The sequence below is a fragment of the Chrysochloris asiatica genome, unplaced genomic scaffold (assembly GCF_000296735.1).
Source record: "Chrysochloris asiatica unplaced genomic scaffold, ChrAsi1.0 scaffold00085, whole genome shotgun sequence".
In the NCBI taxonomy this organism is placed as follows: domain Eukaryota; kingdom Metazoa; phylum Chordata; class Mammalia; order Afrosoricida; family Chrysochloridae; genus Chrysochloris; species Chrysochloris asiatica.
This window is the reverse complement of record NW_006408603.1, coordinates 8,174,193-8,181,478: the sequence shown is the minus strand read 5'-3', so window position 1 is coordinate 8,181,478 and position 7,286 is coordinate 8,174,193. Positions and strand designations below refer to the sequence as shown.

At 42.0% G+C, this 7,286-nt stretch overlaps 1 pseudogene; it reads left to right on the top strand.

The window, feature by feature from the left end:
- The first annotated feature begins 1,497 nt into the window (after window positions 1–1,497).
- LOC102814716 overlaps window positions 1,498–7,286 on the top strand; it is a 27,104-nt pseudogene continuing 21,315 nt past the window's right edge.

Genomic DNA, 7,286 nt, shown 5'->3' with positions numbered 1-7,286 from the left:
CCATGGAACCTGCTGGACATCTGTCCCAAGGCCAGGTGGTGACAGATCCCACAATGGATGTTGACAACAGAATAAGCCTTCCAGCCTGGCTATGATGTCTGCTTTTGTTCTCTGTCTCCTTCAGTAATAAATATTTCAACGCAAATGTTTCTTTTGTCTTTGTTGAATCCATCTCCTCCCATTTCTGGACTCTCCACTGTTAGATGCTTGAGCCCATTCACTGACACTCTGACTCAGCCCTGTAGACGCAGCAGCCTCCTGATCCAAAGACCTAGCCAGTGTTTGCTCTTCACCCATGGCAGTCAGACCCATGCTCGGCTAACCCATCACCGAGCTTCCCCCACGATGACTCTTCCTTGTCCATTTTCCAGCTCACATCTTCCTTACCATTCCTCCTAGAAGCCTTCCCTGACTTCTATGGTGACCTCAGAACTTCCTCCAGATCACAGCTTGTTGATTAAAAAGATTCCAACTTTTAGTGAACTCATGTAACAGGGTAGAACTGCCCTATAGGGTTTTCTAGGCTCAACAAGGAGTCCTGGTGGGATAGTGGGTTCTGTGTTGGACTTTTAACTTCAAGGTCAACAGTTCAAGTCCACCAGCAGCTCCACAGGAGAAAGATGAGGCTTTGTGCTCCACAAAGATTTACAGCCTTGGGAAATCTCATACAGAGTCGCTATGCATCGAAACTGACTCGATGGCACACAACTACCACGTCCATCAGCTTGGCAGCTCTGTGAGGATAAGACAAATGACCTTTTATTACCTCTTTATCTCAGCCTCAAAACTGACCTAGAAAGGGTGCAGAACTTGGTGATATTTGAGGGATTCAGCAGATCTGGAGCATTCTGATCAAAAAGACATCTGGCTTCACTCAGCTGTAGGACTTTACATGATTTATTAGCCTCGCTCTCCACATTTACCAGCTGGGGGGTGAAGGCTGAGTGTTGCCACAGACTAAATGAGCTCTGTTTTCACCTCCCATAATGGACCTATGACTGTGGCCAAATGTTATAACCTGGGAGCAAGGGCACTTGAAGACCCACTCACAAGAGTCACAGGCACAAGCTGGGCTCTAATGGTGCAGACAAACGGGCAAGCCTGGTTCTTGCCCTAGTTTTGCAACCTATTTGCCACGTGACCTTGGACACGTCACTTCACCTTCCGGAGCCTTGTTTTCTTCATAGGTACAAAAAGGGTGGTGGCTTACAGGGTTGTTAAAGTGCCTTCCAGCTCTGAACCTTTGATTCTCTGATTCAAAGGATACCTACGGCTTCTCAAATAAACACGTTCCTCCTCTGACAGCCAGCCCCGGGAGATCAATAATTCTGTCAGGGCATCCTTGCAGTAACTGGAAACTTTATCTTTATTCATTGTTCACCCTTGTTCTTCCTCTCCTAGGCTCTTCCCCTCGGCCGCTCATCACGCCCCACCCCTAATCCAGGACGCTGCAACCTGCCATGAATGAAGAGTGGCTGGTCACGTGGCCCAGTCACCATGGCGACGATTCCCGCAGACGAAGTAGGCATCAAAGTCACATGAGAACCCTGGAAAACTGGCTGTGGTATTTATAGAAGCAGCAGCTAGTGCCTTTATGGAAATAGGTCTATATTTGACTCTGCTGCTGAAGCCTCCTTACTGCCCCTGAGGCGAAGTGGATTTTGAATTTAATTCTCCCCACCCTCCCGCTCTCTTTGCCTATTCACCCAACAGTCCCCTCCCCTCCTATTATCTCCTCCGGGCGCATTCCTTTACCCCTCCCAAACAAACCCCATTCTGTTTTCTCTGAGCATGGCTTCATCCCTAGTTGGTGTTTGGGGTCCCAGGATGTTGGGTGAGTGGGTAATTTGAGACACCCTCCGTCACCCTCTTGGCTAAGCAATTAAGCACTTGACTACTAACTGAACTGCCGGCAGTTCGAATCCACCTACAGTTACCTTGGAAGAAAGCCATTGAAAACCCTGTGGAGCATTTCTACTCTGAAACACCTGCATTTCCATGAGTTCTGAGGGCAGCTGGTTTGGTTTTTAGTTTCCCTTCACCCTCCACCAAATACCAATGGGAGGAATACCCTCAATGGTCTCAGTTAAATATTAGAAGATACTGTTAGTACTCAAAGCTGTTGATAAGTCGGTAGCTGCTAACAACAATAACAACAACAATAACTAAAGGGAGTCCTGGTGTGCCGCTGTAGGTTAATGCTCCTAGGAAACCCTATACAGGGTCGCTATGGGTCGGAACCGACTCAACGGCACTTCATAACAACAACTAAAGGGAGTATGTACATCTGAGCGCAAGCCTTGGAAGGGCCCAGCCACGGAGCCCTTCATCTGTGTTACAGATATATCCCAGAAAAGTGAGTTAATGCTAATGGTTGTTGTTGAGTAGTAATCCTGCATAGGGTTTCCAAGGAGCGGCTGGTGAGTTTAAATTATCAACCTTACAGTTCAAACTGACCTTGCAGTCAGTGCATGAACCCACAGTGCCGCACTAGGACTCCAATGCTAATGGAAGCTAGCAGTTATTCAGCGCTCATTTTACATATGTCATTTAATCCTCACCACACCCTATAACATAACTACAGCTGCTATCCCCCATTCTACAGATGATGACGAGGAAGCTCACAGTCATAATGACAACCCAGATATGTCTGATTCTGAAGCGGGTTGCGTATTGTGCTGCAAAGGTCAGCAGTTCAAATCTACCAGCCACTCCATGGGAGAAAGATGAGGCTTTCTACGCCTGTAAAGATTTACAGTCTAGGAAACACTATACAGGGTCCCTATGAGTCAGAACAGACTCCATGGCACATCACCATCAAAGTCCATGTTCTTCTGCCTTTGCTTTGTCCATGGACTGATGGCCCAGTAAGCAAGATAAGTAGGGATTACTTGTCCTGTTGTGGCGCTGTAGGATAATCACTGAACTGTTAACCTCAAGGTTAGCAGTTCAAAACTACCAGCTGCTCCTTGGAAACCCTATTTGTTGTTGTTAACTGCTGTCAATTCGGTTCTGATTCATAGTGACACTGTATAGGGTTTTCAAGGAACTTCTGGTGGTTTTGAACCACCAACCTTCAAGTTCAAACCAACCTTGTAGTCCAGTGCTTATCCTATAGCACTACACCAGGACTCCTTGGAAACCCTACACAGGGTCACTATGAGTCAGAAATTGCTTGAAATCAGAAGCTGATTGAAATCAACTCAATGGCACTTAACAACACTGAACAATTTCACATGGGTTTCATGATACTGTTCACTACAGATTAGTAAATAAATACAAGCAAATCCACAATTACCTTGCTTACTGGGTATTGTGTCAGTGATTGTTAAAAAAAACAAAAAACAAAAACAGACTTTGATCTGTAGGAAGGTGCAGTAGAGTTTAGGAGACAGATGCCAGCCATACCTCAAAGTCGAACTTTTGGTGTGATGAAAATAAAGGAAGTTGTTCCCTACAGATGAGCATATAAACACAAGTAGGCACATGTTTACCTTGCTTATTGGGTTGTTGCTCTTAAGTGCCTTGAGTCGATTCCAACCCATAGCAACCCTGCGTAGGGTTTCCAAGGAGCAGCGGGTGTACTTGAACCACCGATCTTGCAGTTCAAACAGTTTTGCAGTCTGGCGCGCATTAACCCACAGCACCACACCAGGGTAGTAGGACAGAATAAGATTGCCCCATAGAATTTCCAAGGTTGTAAATCTTTACGAAGCAGCTTACTGCCACATCTTTCTCCCAGGGAACTGTTGATGGATTCAAACGGCTGGCTTTCAGTTAACATTCCAGCACCTTACCACTGTGCAAACAAGGCTCCTTAGTGCAGGCCCATGATATGAAATTCAAAAGGTATCCCTGCTCCAGGCCCCCAGTTCCTCACCCTGATCATTCATTGTGATCAGCTTCTCCTGGATCCTCCCAGGAGAAGCTCTGTGAGTTCTGCAGCATGCTACAATGACCATACCCTCCACTCACGATTCAATTCAGCATCTTGTTTTCATTTAACCACACGTCTCAGAGATTTTTCTAAATCTGAACAGATAGTGCTCATGTGTTCATTTTAAGGACTGAGAAAGATGTTGAATGCGTATACCATAAATTATTTAAACAATCCCTTGCTGATATACATTTACATAGCTTCCATTTTTTCCTATTATGAACACCGCCACAAGAACATCTTTAAACAAGTCATTTTGCGCATGTGCAAAATGAATATGTGCTTTCAAATTTTGATGGATGTGGTCTAATTACCAATGGTTATATGTCTTTGTAATTTTGATAAATATGCCCTAATTATCTTCTGCAGAGCTTGTAGGGCCAAATTGTCAGCAGCATGTATTATTCCCCTTTTTCTAATTATTTGCCAACCTATTAGATAAAAAAAAATGGTATCTCATTACTTTTCAATTTGCATTTCACTTATTGTAAATGAAATTGAATATCTTTTTTTATATGTAAGCTGTTGTTGTTGTTAAGTGCCATTGAATTGATTCTGAGTCATAGGGAAATGTATTCAGCCTTTTAGAGGGTAAATTTTTGTCTTTAAGGAGCCTTTCTAGTGTATGTTTTTCCTCCTACTTTAGTAATTTCCACCTTGTCTTTATTTCCTTCCTTTTCTGGGTTTGCTTTGTGGTTTTCCTAATATGATCGATTTAAGGCTATAACTAGCCCTGTAAGTACAACTTTAGATGAAGTCTTGTGGTTTAATTTTTTGCATTTATTCATTGCGATATACCTAAATTTTATACTGTTTAAGAAGTACAGTAAGGATTCAGGCTATTTCTGAACTGTCAGTTTCATGTACTCCTCATGATTAGGACCATGCCGGTTTAAACATTGTAGCTTTATATTTTGGAGTTCTGTTGTGGTGCTGTAAGATAAGCACTGGACTGTGAACCACAAGATTGTCAGTTCAAATACACAATCTGCTGAATGGAAACCATATACAGGGTCACTATGAGTTGGTACTGACTCGAAGGCACGTAACAACAACAACAATGTAATATATATGCTACTATCTCATAGGGCTAATTTTTCACACTACTCTCAGTTTTCATAATTTACTGGCTATTTTTACTTATTTCTTTTTCCATATGAACCTTAAAATCAGCTTGTCTATTTTTAAAATTTTTGTTATTTTCATTGGGGTTGGACTAAAATTATAGATTAATTTAGAGATAATTGAATCTTTATTATGTTTTGTCTTTCCATCTAAGAGCATGCTATTTCTTTTGTTATGTTCACATTTTTTGAAGAGTCCCTCAGCAACATTTAAACTCTTTCTTTGTGTAAAATTTCCACATATCTTTTTTCTGTTTTTTCTAACTTTTTATTGTGAACTGAGTGAATGTTTAGAGAGAAGATCATTAGTCCCACATTCAACAAATCATATACTTTGTATCATTACAATGATTGCAATCCCTCCGGTGTACCATCAGTTAACAGTATTTACCCGAGTCACTTTAACTTTTGCTCTCTTCTCTGTGTCTTCTACTACCTTTGTCTTTCCTGTGCCAACCTCCTTCTTGTTGCATATTGTCTTCCTCATCATCCAAGTTAACAGGTGGCTACCCTGGTGTGGTGCTGTGGCATAATGCACTGGACTGAAAGGTAGGTTTGAACTGCAAGGTCAGCAGTTCAAACTTACCAGCCGCTCCTTGGAAACCTATACAGGGTCGCTATGAGATGGAACTGACACAACGACACTTAACAACAACACCCACCATCCTCTATCCAGTCAAGTTTTCCCTTTCTTCCCACCCCTGGTAGCCAACATAGAATGTTTCTTTTAACAAGAAAGCTTTTTCTTAACTTTATATAACAGTGGTCTCATACAATATTTGTCCTTTTGTGACACACTCATTTCGTTTAGCTTAATGACCTCAAGGTTCATCCATATTATGAGGTGTTTTGCAGATTCATCATTATTCTTCACTGTTGTATAGTATTCCATTGTGTGTCTGTACCAAAGTTTGTTTAATTGTTCTGTTGATGGGACTTTAGGCAATCTCCATCTTTTTGCTATTATGACTAGCGCTGCAATTAACATGTTGTTGTTGTTGTTGTTGTTAAATACCATTGAGTCATTTCTTACTCATAGTAACCCTAGGGTTTCCAAGGAGCAGCTGGTGAGTTTGAACGGCAAACTTTGCACTTCAAATCGACCTTGCAGTCGAGTGCTTATCCTCCAGTGCCACAATGAACATTGCTGTTGTTAAGTGCCATCGAGTCACTTCCAACTCATAGCGACCCTGTACAGGGTTTCCAAGGAGCAGCTGGTGAGCTTGAACCACCGACCTTGTAGTTCAAACAGACCTTGCAGTCTAGAGCACTAACCTGCATGTTGTTGTTGTTAAGTGCTGTTGAGTAGATTCAGATCCACAGCGCTGGTGAGCTTGAACCGATCTTGTGGTTCAAACAGATTTTGCAGTCCAGCGCTTTAACCCACAGCACCACACAAGGAATCTATTATTAATCTCATAGTGACCCTGTATAGGGTTTCCAAGACTGTAAATCTTTATGGAAACAGAAAGCCTCATCTTTCTCCTGATGAACTGCTGGTAGTTTCAAACCACGAGATTAGCAGCCTGACTTGTAACCACTACACCACCAGAGTTCCTTATTAACCCACATAGGTGCACATAAACCTATTTGTGCCATGGCTCTCATTTATTGAGGATATATACTAAGTAAGAGGACTGCTGGGTCATACAATATTTCTGTTTCCAACTTTTTGAGAAAGCACCATACCGTTTTTCACAATGGTTGCACCATTTTACAATCCCACCAGCAATGTAGGAGGGTCCCAGTCTTTCCACAACCTCATCAATACTTGTAGTTTTGTGATTTTTGAACTTTGTTATCAATGCTGAGTTAAGATAATATTGTTGTTATTTGCAACTCTTTAACAGCTAATGTTCTCTAGTGGAGAGATACCTAAGCAAATGGAAGAAATTGGGCCCAGATGGCGTCACTGGTGAGTTCTACCAAACATTCAGGGAAGAGTTGTCACCAATTCTGCAAAAATTATTCCAGAAGATAGAAGAGGATGGAAAATTTCCTAATACATTTTATGAAACAAGCATAACCCTCATATGAAAACCAGGGAAGGACGTCACTAAGAAAGAAAATTATAGACCAATATCCCTCAATGAAGATAGATGCAAAAATTCTCAACAAAATCCTAATCAACAGAATCCAGCATCACATCAAAAAGATAATATATCATGATCAAGTGGGATTCATATCAGGGATGGAAGGATGGTTCAACATTAGAAAAACAATCA